Source organism: Typopeltis vanoorti, chromosome 10 (genome assembly GCF_054136105.1).
Source record: "Typopeltis vanoorti isolate ZY-2024b chromosome 10, IOZ_Tvanoo_1.0, whole genome shotgun sequence".
Classification (NCBI taxonomy): Eukaryota; Metazoa; Arthropoda; class Arachnida; order Uropygi; family Thelyphonidae; genus Typopeltis; species Typopeltis vanoorti.
Window position 1 is genome coordinate 43,743,477 of NC_143558.1, and position 16,116 is coordinate 43,759,592.

General features: G+C 37.4%; 1 long non-coding RNA gene across 1 annotated transcript in view; it reads right to left on the reverse strand.

Annotated features, from left to right (window-relative positions):
• LOC150102370 (uncharacterized) overlaps window positions 1-16,116 on the reverse strand; it is a 399,049-nt gene that overhangs the window by 237,217 nt on the left and 145,716 nt on the right. The gene's annotated exons all lie outside the window — the stretch shown is intronic.

The window sequence follows — 16,116 nt, forward strand, 5'->3', positions numbered from 1 at the left end:
AACATAATGAAGAGACCTTTCACGATGATGCACGACTGTTACGAATTAGCAGCGTATGAAAATGGCACAACAAAAGGAAAAGTGCAACTAGCGAGACAAGACCGAGCAGATCTCCAACATCCACACCCGATCGAAGCGGTTTCATAATCATGTGCACACTTCCTACAAGTGTCCTACACAGAAACAGCTCAGTTCCCGAAGACAAGAGTGGGCGTGTTGCTGTCTACATGAATGATGATCGCTAATCAGAAGCATCCCTTGTATGCTGATAGCACATTGACATCCCCTTCTTCCTTCCCCCAACGCTTCTTTGCCCAGACACCTGTAGCTTTTCATGCATATTACCTGCTGCTGCTTTAGTGGGTCTAGTGACTGCACAGTTCTCTGTGCGTCATGTAATCGGCCTCACCTATCCTGTTGCTGCTAATAAAGGTCACATTCACAGCAACGACTCGAGTAGCATGCGAACAACTATACAAGAAAAAAGAAAAGAACAGTTTTTAAATGTAGATTCGAGTTCAGTTTTAATAAAATGCAGTAATTTGCATCTTCTACTTGTAATTTATTGTTTTGATACATAAATATGGAGTGTTAACATACTCCTGATAATTATATTGGGAAAGAAAGATGAAATAATTACACAGATTATAAATAAATATACCACGATATATACCTGACGAAGTAGTCATCTAATTTACATTGAAAAACAAATCGAAATTCGAGAAGTAGCAGTCACTAGTCGACCAAAAGAAAACTGCTAATAATTGTCAATAGTACAGAATTCTTCTCTATAAAACACTTGACATGTTTTCATTGTAGACTAAACTATTTCACTAGTCGAAATGCGCAAATACTTTTTTTTTGTTGTTGTTTGTTTATTTCCAACAGTTTCAAGTGTTTCTTGAAAGATTGCTAAGCCATTTCAAGATTCGCAAGTTTCATTCGAATTGCAGGAATATATCAGACTGGAAAAAAAATGCAGATATAATGAAGTCTATGACAGTGATTATAATCACTATTATAGACTTCATGGATAAATATTGAAATAACAGAAAATTATATGTGTAGAAGTGAGGTGCTAGACAATCAAATTCTTCAGCACAAAATCAGCCAAGAGAGAGTTAGGATCAGAACTATGAAAAGTCAGGCGGAGCCGTATCAGGCCACCAGGTGTAATAAAAAAAAGTAGTAATAAAAAATCAGCCTAATTCCAGGTAATACGAATGGTGAGGAGATAAGGAGATCAAATTCTCGTCAAAAAATTAGAACTAAATTGCAATTATTTTTCACTCAGATAACAACCGCTGGATTTAATTTACAGTCGATCTATGAGAAAATCAGGTAATGTTTTCAAGCTCAGTTATTCCGTTTGCTGGCCTTAATATCACTTCGATTTCAAACCAAAGTGAAAACATCGAGAAATGTTTCGCAAAAAAAAAAAAAAAAGTACAGATCAAGCATGTTGCACAGAAAATTTGATTGATAAATCGAATCACAGATAAGAATCAGCAGATTGGAGCAAGCATGTTTAGATCATTACTGGTGTTGGTTATTTTCAGTAATACTCATGGCAGTAGCATGAATCTTCTTCAGATAATAACTAATTGGCATATTCAAATATCAATAAATATTAGCATTCCGTCTTGATCTGAATATCATTCTTTCTCCTTCATATCTATTAACAGCAGTGGTTTGTTCCACACTACCGTTGTCAGCAAGGCATGCAGGTTCTGAATCTCTCAAGGCAATTTCTCCAGCGTTCTTATTCCCAACAATTAAAGGTTTACAGGATTGTTAATGACCAAGTTAATTGATTTCGAAACCTAATTTTTTTAGTTAAAAGTTTAGTTCGATTTGGTGATCCGTTAAATCTGTTGAATAAATGTATTCAGAGAAAAATATGCATGAGTGTGGAAAAAACACAGGCGTGAAGAAAGTACTCTACCAAAAGGTTATGATGAGGATTTTTTTCCTAGGCATTTTGAGCCTGTTCCTCAGTTAGACGATTTCTGGCATGAGCAAGTAAGTTTTTTCTACTTTAAACTCGGGGATTTAACCCTATATCTGAGAAAAATCGACTACAATTAGCACTTAGTTCACACAGCAATGGGGGGTTTATGATCACAAGATGGCATCATTTGTTGTCCTCGAATATCCATGTTTTAGTAAGAACTAAGGGTGAAGTGCTTAAACCCCCCCCCCCCCGATTTCCAAAAAGTTAGGGCTACAAGACCTCCCCTTCGGGGAATAGAAGGCATCACAGGATTTTTCGAAAATTTTTCTAAGAAGAGAAATGATGTGTGAGGAAATCATTCAGACAAAAAAAAAATCGGTCTTAGACATGTAAAATGTAGCTTAGGTACAGCACCTTCTTGCGTAGAAAGATGTAAGGAGACATCTGTTTGAGGGAGTGCCACTGCTATTTATCAAAAACCAAACTACTGAGTGAGTTGAGAGCGTTAATTTCTGTGAACTAAGTTTTTTAAAACAAATGGTTTAAATTTATAAGCAATTAGATATTGGGTAAATGTTGGTATATGTAATGCTAAGAGTTCATAAAATAAGCTCGTGAAGAATGGCTTATAGTAGGAAGAGCTATATTTTCATTCGCTGACTGGGAAGCGATAGCTTGCAGTATTGTGACACACTGTAAATCGAATGAATTTACATCTGCAGATTAGCTTTGTGTAGTTCTTCAATTTTTAGCGATAAGTTACTTTGCTGTGTAGCTCTTCGATTTTCAGCGATAAGTTACTTTGTTGTGTAGTTCTTCGATTTTTAGCGACAAGTTACTTTGCTGTTAGAGTTCTGAAAACAAAATTGTACCTCCATTCAAAAACGTCAAGTGAGTTTGCTTAACTGTATTTTATCTTTGTTGGCTAAATAAATGGAAATTATAATAGTATACTATTTTTTACTAATAGAAGAGCGAAGCTTACAATAATATGATGGTGATTGGAGAACGAATGGATTAACGAATCAACTGATTTTTTCAGTACATGTGTATTACTTGAAATTATTGCAGCATATTTCGCATTCTGAAGTGAGTGCTTCTGCAAGCTGTTCCTAACATTTCAAAACATCAACTTCCAACCTTTCAAATATCGTTGCTGCTGTTGTTAATTTATGGCATTTCGCAATGATAAGCTTAATTACATAATTATTAAATAACTGTTAATTAATTTAATGAAATATAACTAACTAATACAAGTGATTATAATAAATGACGAATAAATTAATATGTCACAAATTAAATTCATGATTCACGGGATATTTGTAATACCCTAGTTCATCCATCACTCAGAAACAATGAGAAGCGAGGTTTATCAAAACTCTTACAGATGTCCCAGCTGCTTTAGTCCAGTTCCCCCCCCCCCCACCTCTAAATAACACTTAAGACAGACATCTATTATATTTTGATCGATGGTATGTTATAGACAAATTTCTCTTAGTTCATAGAAGACGTAATAAAATCCAATATCTTCCGTTGGGTCTGGATCAAAGGGACAACAACCCAAAAATGATCGTTGCCCCGTTGATCTAGAAACTAAGGGATGGAATAAACATGGGGTCAACAGTAATGCATGACAAACACTTTGGTTATAGATTAGCAAAATAAAATATTTTAGCTTCGAGTAAGCAATTTCATAAAATCAACTTTTAATTTTAGTAGTTTATTAAATTATGTAATTTATTTTAACTTTGTATTTAACGATTATTCTAATTAGTGACCTTCGTTTAGAGTTTTTTTTTTCGGTCCTTCTGAATGCCGTCTCTCTCTCTCACGCAGTCACTTTAAAAAAAAAAAAAATGAAAATTTTAAGTAAATGTATGAAGTTTAAACTTTTCAGAAAATTCCATTCTGTATTCGGATTTTTTCATATTTTTGTATGATCCTTCAGAGTTATAATATATTAACATGATGCTTTTTTTTTAATCCGAAATATTCAGTAAAAAAATTCAATGCTTTGAATTTTTCTTGTGATTTGACATTTTGGGATGCGTTCCTCTTCTTGAAGGTTATATATTTAAAAAATCATTCCTGGTTATTAGCTGCATCCTAAGCGAGAGGCTCGAAGTTCAGATATGTAAACACGGATTGTAATCTGTTTGTGCATGGTTGAAAATACAATGCAGCTAGCATTTTCAAATAAGGCTAGATGCGACTACCAATTGGTCGTTTAGTGATTCAAAGAAGTGTATTTGTACAGTCACGGTTAAGGATATGCCGTAATGGCAAGATGTTTCATTCTAGCTCCACTATACCTGACAAGATCTATGGACACAAAGTGAAGCCAGACAAAGAACGCAACTAAGTTGATAAGGCATATGTTGGCGCGTACTTTTGATAATTGAGAGAGAAAGAGAGGCTTCTGCAAATAACGTACATAACTGTATGTTATTCGCCTTTTAATGTTATTTATTGTTTTTTTTTTCGTTTTAATATGTCGATCGTTCTTTTTTAATTTTTTAAAAGCAAAGTGATTGTCAATCTTATGCTTATTGGGTCCTTCAGGATTCCCATCTGGTATACGAAGAAACTTTATAACATCTTTTCAGCTGAATGAATTAGCATGTGCAGATGTATGTCCCTTCCTCCAGAAACTCCGAAGAGAGAAGCACGTGCGTAGCACACACACACACACACACACACATACGCAATGCTTGTGCTCCCTTCCAGGTCGTTTGCAAAACAGACAACAGACACTAGGACAAGATTAACCACCACATAATCACCAACATTAAATTTATTAAAACCAAATTAATTGGCTATTACAGGCTGTTGCAATAAGTAGAAGGGAAGACGGAAGAGATAAAACGTCGATTCTTGGTTGTCGGAGCGATATCTGAAGGTCTTTCCATCTCATGTTGAATTCTAATATTTGCCTGAGACGATCGCTTACTTTTAGCTGAACATGAAAATCTGTGATGGATTCCTTCTACAAACCGCATTCCTTTGGTCGTGGATGCGCTTGCCAGTCGATTGCATAGCCACTATACATGGAATCTACAGAAGAACGCTTGTTTTATCAAAATGCCATCGGAAATCTGTCAGTTACCAATAGTTTACCATTTAGTGTTAATTTTTTTTCATCGTAATAGGTGACTATTAACACTATGTTGCTGCATCTTTAAGAATTTTGAGCCTGGTGGTTTTCAGGTATAAAATGATGTTCTAGTATTTGTAGAGAAAGGAAAAGATAATCTAGGATCTTCGTAATCGAGTATAGACTCTTTACTAATTTGGAAGGACGACATTTTTTTTTTCTCTCTCTCTCTCTCAAGTCTTTCTCTGTGAAATTTCAAGTCTGTCTTCACATATGGATAAAATTAAATTGTGCCACATGCAAATAACACGAATCGGCTAGTAGAGAAACTAATGAAATACAGAAATAAATAGTCAGATGTACATGTGTTTGCAGCAGATAACATGGGTTAAAATGGAAGACGATAAATAAGATGCTTCTAAAATTCATAGAAAACAAAAATCTTCCCAGCTACTATGAACAGCACGCCCACACATCAACAAACGTTATTACAGTCGGTTAAATAGAACATATTAGCATTAGCCGGAGGGATACCATCCTAACCTACGGCTTTCTTTAACACATTAAAATCCGATAAAATCAGTCCAATTTATTTTACATAATAATGCCAATTATAATCGCTACAAATGCTACTTTTAACTACTCTTAATATTTTAAAACAGGCGACAAATTAATTCATCAAGAATGCTCTTGTCACAAGTCACTTTTAACTGAATTCTCTCTCTCTGTCTTTCTCGCTCTCTTTGACTGCCTACTAGCAAATAGAAATTAGAGCGACTAATCAACCAATCACCTGGGACTAGGGTATAATTACAGTAGTGTCCGGGAGCTGTGTCATTCGCGTCTTCGTTGTTTTAAATAGTGTTAAAACATTAACTACCGGACGTTATTGTCGAACTGTTGTGAGCGTGTGGTAAATTGATCCTTCATCTGTGTTCCCGCATAGCTATGAAGTATTCTTTTAGAAATGCAGCATGACCTGGAGAGGATTTAATTACAATTGACACATGCAGAGAGGTAAATTAAACAGCTGTAAGTGACTACAAGCTTGCATTACAATTTTCAGGCGTTGTTTGCTTTGCATGTACAATTCAATACAATTTTAAGTCTTCCAATGAAACGATAAAGCGAGGCAGCTGCAGACATGTAATATCACTGTGGCAACTCCTTCTGTTTCTACTCTCGAGGGTACATCTCTCACTGCCAATTGCCGTTTCTGGAATAAAAAGGAGAAAAGAGCAGAATGTATCTATACAAGCTCAAAATCCCATAATACTTTGCTAAAATCAGAAGACAACGAATAAATACAAACACATTCAATGAGAGCAACAATAAAAGGAAATTCTTAGTCGAAACTCATTCAAATTATTTCAACAATAAAGCTATAAAACAAACAGGACAAAGGGATCTTGTTCGAGAGGGCTAATAGAATCGGAGAGTGAGCAATGCTTTTTTAAAACTTTCAATAGGATTATAAAGAACAAGAGATCTCATTATAGCAAACAGTGAAATTTAAGGAATTATTCGCATTCCTTTTCCCAGTGATTTAGAGAAGTCGGCCTAGAAAAATAACTTGGATAATGATTCCTTTTAATATTACTTTTCTATTGCTTCCTTCTTTCTAAAATTAAAGTTTTAACTGTTTGACATTCACGTATTTCCATTTAACTATGCTATAATTAGTAGGACATTTTAATGTCCTATTGCAGTAGTACATGTTGCAACAATTTACTGCGAGTTTCACGTGATATGACCTACTCAAAATAAGCTGGTTTTCGTGGATTTATTCAGTGTCTCAGTTGTAATGATCAGTAAAGATACTTTCTGAACAGTGCAATAAAATTTTGTGTCTACTGACTCTATATTGCTATGTCTCTCATTTAACCTCGTACTGTGAAAATCTCCCTCTTCTGGACTCTCAACAAGCAGAAGAGCGTCTCTGGGAGAGCTCGCAGCTGGGCCACGACCATATTTACACAGTTGCAGAGCTAGCCCCGATATTAAGAGTATCCGCCATTCCTCGACAGTTCACCTCCTTTCTTCTCTTTCCCTTCTCCTCATGGGCTTTGGGTAAAGACTGAAGGGGGGGGGGGACTTTGCAAGTAGGGTCCTGGCGGCTGCAACCGACTGCTTCGTTACCTGGTAACAGAGATGATATGGAATATATGTCGCAAGACGCTGCTGCATGACAGGTTTGTTTATTCAGGATGTTATCTAGGCCCTACGTTAGGTAGACATGATATTGGTGCAGTGTTGTAGGGTTATAGAGTGTTTGGCTCTTTTCTCGTTGCTTTTACGTTCTTCCGCCATGCGTGAAAAGACAGTGTATGAAAGGTTTAATGTCACAGCCAAACTCATTCCAGTTCCAGATATGTTATTTAAAACATCAGCGATGTAATTTATTTCCCTAGTTTTATTCTTCCAATAGAAATATATTAAGAAAAGCCAATAAAGAGACACACCATTCATAAAATGGCTGTTTTTCTTCGAGGGGGAGAGAAGGGTATAAGTATACGTTATGAAAACGTATACAAACAAATCTAACTTTTCATTTCCTCGAGCAAGATGTTAGTCATGTGAGTATCTAGCTCTAGGTTATTCTTTCCTGAACTCCGTCGGTGCAGAGGTAATTCAATAAGTAGCAATCTTCACGTGTATCACATCATCACAAGACCCTAGTCTTTGCGATTTGAGACTAGAGCGACAGAAAATTAAACAAGCAATGCAAACAATTCCCTGTTTCACGAGAATGCTCTCTCTCTCTCTCTCTCTCTCTCTCTCTCACACACACACACACAGAACGGCATAAAGATCGACGTGTTGGCACTCGACGATCACATCCCAAATAACGATGAAGGCTGCCCCGAATATTTGTCGTGTCACACGCCCAGTGTGTGTTTAGCGTCCACAATATCTCCACTTGAACCCAGACTTCAGATTGACCTTTTTTTTTTTTTTTTTGTCGACTGCACAGCTAGTCAATTTATCATTTTTATTTTCATCTCAAATAAAGACAAGTAGTGTTTATACTATCCCCCCCCTCCCAACATCGGTGACAATGTTCCATATGAAACCTATTTACTCTCCATCCAACTGGTAGAAGTGCAATATGTAAATATTTCACTGCCAAATATGTACAAAGCCGCTCCACAGTTCACCTACCCTCACAGTGAAGCTTGGAAACGATGTTCATGCCACGGAGATCGTTTCTCCGGACAAAAGTGAGCAAGTGTGAGACGCTGGTAGTGTGCCATGCGGCAAGGACAGTCTAATAAAAGATTTTAAAGATGGAGTTAAAATAATATTGAGATGCTCGTATTTTGTTTATCATCCTTCAGGTAAGAAAATGCATGAATAGATTATTATGAAAAATATTTTTAGAAACCATGTATAAATTAAGACAATCGGAAATGCAATAGCATTTTTAACTGCCTTCAGAAGTATATAGCGTCAGAATTCTCTGTGATAACCCAAGCTAGAGATAGCGCAGTAACGTGCATGTCAGTTGCCTTAGCAACAATGCAAATTTAGTTGAGCTACGAGTTGGAATAAGCAACGCTTCGTTATTGGTATATTAACTGCTCTCTATGCACGTGCATCTCGCACAACAAATAATTCAACTTCTCTTCAGAGAGAGAAGGTGAGGACGATATAGTGAAATATCCGTCACTATCGACAGCGTCGATATTATAATAGACTTAAGCTAATTTAACCTAGTGGGAGATGTTTGCAGGATACTAATGCTTGTAAACATATAGCAAAGCTTCTTATAGAATAAATTAAAAGAGAAAATTAAGCTTAATTAAAAATGACTCCATTCATGAAAAATGTTTTCAAGAAAGCACAACGATATAACGCCTCACAAAAGATGCAAAGTTCAATGAGGCTATTGAACTTCATAATTCGTTCGATTTTCGTAAGTGACATTGAGGTATATCTGCATAAAGATTTCTAATTCAGCGGGCAGCATACCATACCGCCCGCTGAATTAGAAATCTTTATGCAGATGTACCTCAACGTCACTTATGCAGCGTGTATACAAAATACTTGGTAACGTGCGTCACCACGTGTTCTTGGCACCTATTTAAGAATGCTGCAAGTCAGTAATCGTCACAGTTGGAAAAACAAAGGATCTCCCGGAGTTCGATAAGGGGCTATATTGTGGGTGCCAGTCGCGCGGTTAGCCTAGTGGCTTTGCGCTTCGCAACCATATGACTGGGGAAGGAGTGTCCCAGGTTCGATTCCCGTCAAAGACGTGAGGAATTTGAGGATCTTCCTCAGCCATAGCCAAGTTAGCCGGTCTTGGGCGCGGGCAGTAGGGTTTTTTCCTCCAGTTTATCTGGCGTTTTTCATCCCGCAAGCAGGCAAACCGGCCCCGTGAACATACGCTACTACAGCCAAAAATATATATCCCCCAGCGGCAGGCTAGGTGACAGGTCGGTTGGGAGTGGTACTAACAAGAAGTCGCATCTAAGTAATATGCGGACCCTGCATAGGAAGCGGGAATAACGCGTAATGAAAGAAAGTTGTGGGTGCTAGTCTGGATGGAGACACGGTTTTAAAAACAGCAAAGTTGACTGGTTTCCCAAAAAATGAGATATGCAAGGTGAAGAAACTGAAAGGATTTTTCATTGGAAAAAAATAATCCACGTTGCTTGTCTAAGAGACGTAACTGTGGTCTAAGGATAGTGTGTCAGGAACGAGATCGCCGTCGTCTGAGAAGGCTTGCTCGGACAAACAGAACTTCCTGTATGCAGCAATTGACCTATGCATTTAATGAAGGCTGTTCCTGACCCATATTTCATAGAACTATGCGCAAGGAATTGAAGAGGATCGGAACTGGCAGTTGCATGCCTATATGGAAACCACTGATTTCTGCAAAGAACCGGAAAGTTCGTCTACAGTGGTATCATTAACACCATGACGGGATACTGGAAAAAAAGTCATGTAGTCCGACGAGTCACGGTGCACCTTGCTCTGTACAGGCGTTAGAGAGAGAGAGTTTGGCGGGAGCCCAGTGAAGCCAATGAACCCAGCTTGCCTTGTAAACACATCTCAAGGTTCTGAAGGTGGCGTAATGGCGTGGGAAATGTTCTGTTAGTGCGGAACGGGTCTTCTGATATTGCAAGGTCGGGTGTTCTCCAAGGAATATCTGAACATTGTTGTCGAACAAGTCCATCCTGTGATGTTGACTTTTTTTATTCAGCAGGTGACGGTTGTTTCATGGAAGGCAATGCTACTGTCCATTGCGCAAGAATTGTTTAGCAGTGGTTCAACGAGCATGACAGCTACTTCCACCATCTTCCCTGGCCACCACAAAACCCGGATCTGAACCCCATTGAGAATGTTGGGACATATTAGAAAAAAATATCGGGGAGCCGAGCGATTTTCCGTCAAATCTGAGCCAGTTAAAGGTCTGATGAACGCTTCGTATATCGTAGACGTAGATGCAATCTATCACCTTGTGGAATCTATGCCAAACCTCATATGTGCTGTAATTCGGGATAAAAAAAAAAAAAGGTTCAACACGGTATTAAATAAAAGTTTTTCTAATTCAGTGGCCGGTATATACATCTCTACCTAAATACGATAAAATTAAATCGCCTCTCATTGATGGAATTTAATTGGTTAAGAAACAGTTTATATGGAGACAAATGATATTACTACAATTTTATGGAAAACAATTTGTTTAATCAAATATAACTTTAGTGACGATCATAAGCTGTTATAAAAAACAACATATTTAAATTCCATCCTGAATAGATAAAATAATGTTCATTAAATTGCGGCAGTTTTGCCACATTTTTGGAAAACTCTTTTTTATGGGATTTAACACTTAGTGGGTGTAGCTTATTATTTATTTATTTATTTATTTTATTATTCTAGTAAGAATACGAATAGTAAGTGTTACTAAAATAAGAATTCTAGTACCACTCGTCTCATCCCGAGAACAGTGCATGCTAAATTAATTACATTTTGTGTGGCGAAATATCTGCCTAAGAATAGAAAGAAATGGAATACGTGAAATCTGTGCATGGCGACGTTTCCATATTCTCTTTGATTCTTCACGTGACGCTCTCTCTCTATGACAGCATGCTTCCATGTAATATGCAAGAGGCCAAAAACACATACGCGTATACGCATGTAAAAAAAAAACAAAGAAAAAAAAACACAATACTATACGTTCCCTTGAGCTTATGACTTAGCGCCATTAATATATCTATTAAATCTGTCCTTTTCGGTTAAATCTATATTCAAAACTCGATCATACGATTTGTCTAATTATCATTGTTTTAATTTTCCTTTTTCATTCCATATATCACAGAATTTTTAGATGCCTTCAGCAGGAACGTTCATAGGAGTCAGGCTTATGAAATGTTCCGTTACTATCTGTCCATTTGGTTCTCTATTTCATCTGTTTAATGGATTTTGACAATTCGGTGTATAGATTATTTGTGATACACTGTCCTACCACAATTAAGAAACACCTGGGATATAAACGAAATGTCTCTCATTAATTGCGTTAATGTGTCGTGGAAGATTTCCTGCTAATTTCTGGTAAAAAGTTGATGGCACTGTGATCCGCTTCACCTTTAAACATCGGAGATTCGCTGATGAAAAGTGCTGTCTTGACCGTGCCTTTTTATTATACGTTACAATTATTCTATCGGATTCAGACCTGGGTTCTATGCTGGCTATTGCAATGTTTCGATGTTATTCGTTTCAAATCACGTATTACAATCCTTGTTTTGTGACAGAGAGAATTATCATGTTGGAAAGTATAAGAACTAATACGATGAAAATTTCAGTGAAGAATAGCAGTGATGATTATGTGCACTACAACTACAAGAATATCATTTATACGGCGACCTCCAAAAATTATTCTCGAGCTTTCTTTACTCCACAATGTACGTTCCGCGCAAGGTTGGCGAGCCTCCGTAGCTCAGTCGATATCTACGATGCCCTTTATCTGGAAAAGACCTAGGTTCAAATTCCGTCTAGGATGCGAAGAACCTTCATCAGGTCTTTTCAAATGAAGGTGAGTTAGCCAGTCGCATACGGGATGGAAGAAACTGGTTTTTCATTCCGGTAAATAGGTAACCTGCTAAGAGAACACATGCAATGTACAAACATAATACACTGGCCTCGTTGCCTTAGTTGCTTCGGCCGTAAATCCGAAACAACCAGCCCACGGCAGTCTAATTCATTGCTGTTAACAAAGACGTACGAACTTCATCTCTTCTGTGAAAACTCTAACATTGATTTATGGCCACTCGTATCACTAAATATATACAATCGACTAAAGTCTAACAGGTAATGAGGTAAAAAAACTTCTCCAGAAGCTTCAGTTCGTCTTAATCAATATTTTAGGCCTACCTTGTTCGTAACTTGGAGTTGGTGTCATCTATGGTCATGCATTTCTTCAGCAGTGTGTCAAGATTCTTAATTGCTGCGTAACAGCACATATAGATGCATTTTCTAAATAATATCAAAGTACCATTTCCCCTCTGAAATGCTATTAACTTTTTCTGTGTACCTACGATCTGTGTACTGATAATAGTGAACAACTGTTATCCTTTATGGGCCACAAAATTTATACAATGCGTTATCGTATCCATTTTCATGCAATCAGAGGAGTTTTCCAAGACTTCTGGTAAGGGAGTATAAATAAAATAAATAAACTCTCTAACGACTTTTATTCCTCCAAGGGAGTAGGCAAAGTCCTTGAGCTCTAACATTTTTTTGTAAAAGGGGGTGGAAGCTAATATCCACTCTTTGCCAATTACAACTAGCTGGCTCAAAACTATAATGATTTTAAACGGCATTCGGGGAAGAGAGTACGGCAGACAATTACCGCCATCTCGCACTCTTTAACCCTGGCACTATATATTACTTTTTTTTTTTTAATTAGTACATCGATTTTCTTCAGTTGCGGGATTAAAATCCGAGTTTCCGAGGGGGGAACCCTACTTATATGTCTAGAGAACAAGTCAAAGAAAACCTTATAAAAAAGTTCCTCTAGCTCTGATTAGAGTTCCACTAGAATCTAACTTAAAACGGTCTTCCTTCGGCCAGCCTGGCTTGGATGCAAATGCCATTTCCAGAGGACTACACCCCTTGATAGAATAGTGCATCTTCCAAATTCAAGTTTGGTCAAGACTGCATGATTTCATCTACGACATTTAATGAAATTTAGTAGTGAAGAACTAATAGTTGTCGATTTTTCTTAAGTTTTGGTTTAAACTGGGTTGTTTTAGTAGTAAAATTATACATCACTAATAATAAATAAGGTGTGCACAACACAAGTTCAAAACAGGTCGGTTCAAATTTTTTTTCTACAATGCTCCGCATCATTTTCATACTCATTTTCCCAAACTTATTAATTCAAACTAAGTTACAGTCAAACGCACATTTTTTAAGCCTCAGATGATTTCCAACTCCCCCCCCCTCCGATCCAACGCAGCTATTCATATGCGCTATGTATGTATCGTCTTGGTTAAATGTAACCAAGAAGATACATATACCATGTTTTTCGTTTTGTCAGTTTACGCAGTTACTTATGAAAAAGATAATTTTCATTGTAAGCTATCAAACCTTATTTTATTTCTAACATACAAACATAGGTAAAAAGTTTTCGGATTTTTTTATTTGCAAAGTGTTATAGATTTTCATTACAATTCTGCTTTCATTAAAATTTAAATCGACACCACATACGCTTGTATTATTATCTCTAACTATTCAAGATAAATTTAACTGCTATTTTCTTTCTGATCTTCATATTTCATCTCTGCCACTTTTCATTGTCTGTGGCATTATAAATCAGTTGCACAGTGTCTGGAATGCAATATAGAAATAATTTCATCTCGTTCTACATAGATTTGTTTTTAACTCGGCTCCCGTCTTATTTGGGGACTTTGAAAAGTGACTACAACAGTGATTTTCATAGGAGAAAGTATCATAAAAAAAAAATACTGTACAGATACGCTGAAGTAAAATCGTGGATTCCATAGTCTAGCAACTGCCTGATACCTTAAACTTAAGAGTGAGATAACCTATATCCATTCGAACCATGCATGTGAAAGTAAAAACTGTGGTAGTAGTCACTGATCTATTTATAACCCAGTAAGTTTCACAAAGAAGTTAGAGGTAAAGACTCCGATTGTATCAGCATCCAAACTGAGGCATGGAGAAGGACTTTTTCGTAAGATGAATCCAGGTTTATAAATTGTAGGTTGTTTGGCTTCTCTGATATATATACTGCTTTTAAAGAAGTCAACGGACAACTCCATAGGCAAGGTGCATCGTGCCATGTAACGAGTCACGTGTTTATAGTCGGTATAAATTGGAAGAATATGATACTCCCAAGTCAATGCAATCGTGTCCGGGTGAAATAGCTAAGAGAAAGGAACTAATGGAGTTTGAAAGAGGCGTTATGAGAGGATTCCATATTGCAGGCCTATCTGTTCGCAAACTGCTGACAAATTGGGCAATCCCAGATCAAAAATCAATGATATCATACTGAGGTGGAAGCGCAAGGAGTCAACTGCAAGTGCTACCCGCAGTAGACGACCCACCACACACACACACACACACACACACACCGAACGTGCCCGTAGGGTGCTACGAAAGATAATCTCTAAATATATGGCATTCGTCGGCCGACACATTGAATGCGGAATTCCAGGCATCGACAGGAACACGAATCTGCACAAAAACAATCAGAACCGAAGCTCACAGCATGAGTTTCCATGGTAGGGCCGCAATGCGCATCGTTTTCAGTGGTGCAGATTATGTGCAGGGGAACATAAAAGCTTATAAAGCTGTGTTATGGAGCGACGAATCAAGCTACATCCTTTACCAAGCAGATGGACAGGTATGGATGTTGCGGATACCTGGCGAATGTCTCTTACCAGAGTAGGTAATCCCAACTATGAAATTCGAAGGTGGCTTTGTAATGGAATGGTCCTGTTTTTCCTGTTTGGGCCTCAGACCTCTATTTGTGATATCCTAGAGGTATCTGAACATTCTGGACAATACAATGCTTCCTACTTTGTGGCGTTTCTACGAAACTGACCATTGTCTCTTTAAGCAACAAGACAATGCACCGGGTTATAAGGCCACTGCTGCTGTAACTACGTGTTTGTGGACGTGAACGTCATCTCTATAGGGGGCAGTCAAATGTGACTGCCACCTATAGAGCGCTGATCTAAATCCTAAGAAACATCTGTGGGATCAACTGGAGCGTCGGGTACGATCAAGGGACATCCGCCCCCACAACAGTCCAAGACCACATTATCTGCCTACAGGAAGAATGGTTCAAAATACCCATTGATCACTATCGTACACTTGTGAAGAGTATATCCTGTGGGAATGCTGTAGTAATCGCAGCGAAGAGAAGTCCTACATCTTATTCAGGTGGGCGCCATTGCTGTTTGTTCCTTACACTATGGTATCCGTTGACTACTTTTCAAGCAGTGTATATCTCTGTGAAAGAATGGCAAATTGCTGTCATCTATTTATTGTAACAATAATTCTGATCGTGTACATTTTAGAATGTTAGAATGTCACCCTAAGGAGGCGATTATTACTTCCAAGAATTTAACACGCAAATTCGTGTCACTATATCTATTTACACTAAATGAACATGATTGTGAAATCGATCATCTTCTCTTGTCGTTCTGTATCTCAATTCAACTTAAAACAAGTGAATGCATTTTAATGTGGTATGCGGGGGGGGGATTACCATCATTCACTATAATTACCGAATGATCTATAGGTATTATTATTATTACTATAGGAGCAGTTTGAAATTAAAATCATTCCAGGTAGTGTCACAGACATTATAAATAAAATCTTCAGATAAAGGCAGCGCCATATCAAACAATTTAATATGAAACATTATATAGTTCTGTGCTATAGTTTTAGTAATACTGTCTCATCTTCAGGAGTGTGTATGTATATAAACACACATGACATGAGAGTGCTAACGCAAAAGTTAAGCACTGTGTTATATATATATCAGTTTGCTAAATCCTAGTTATACAATGACTTCAGGAGTGTGTATGTA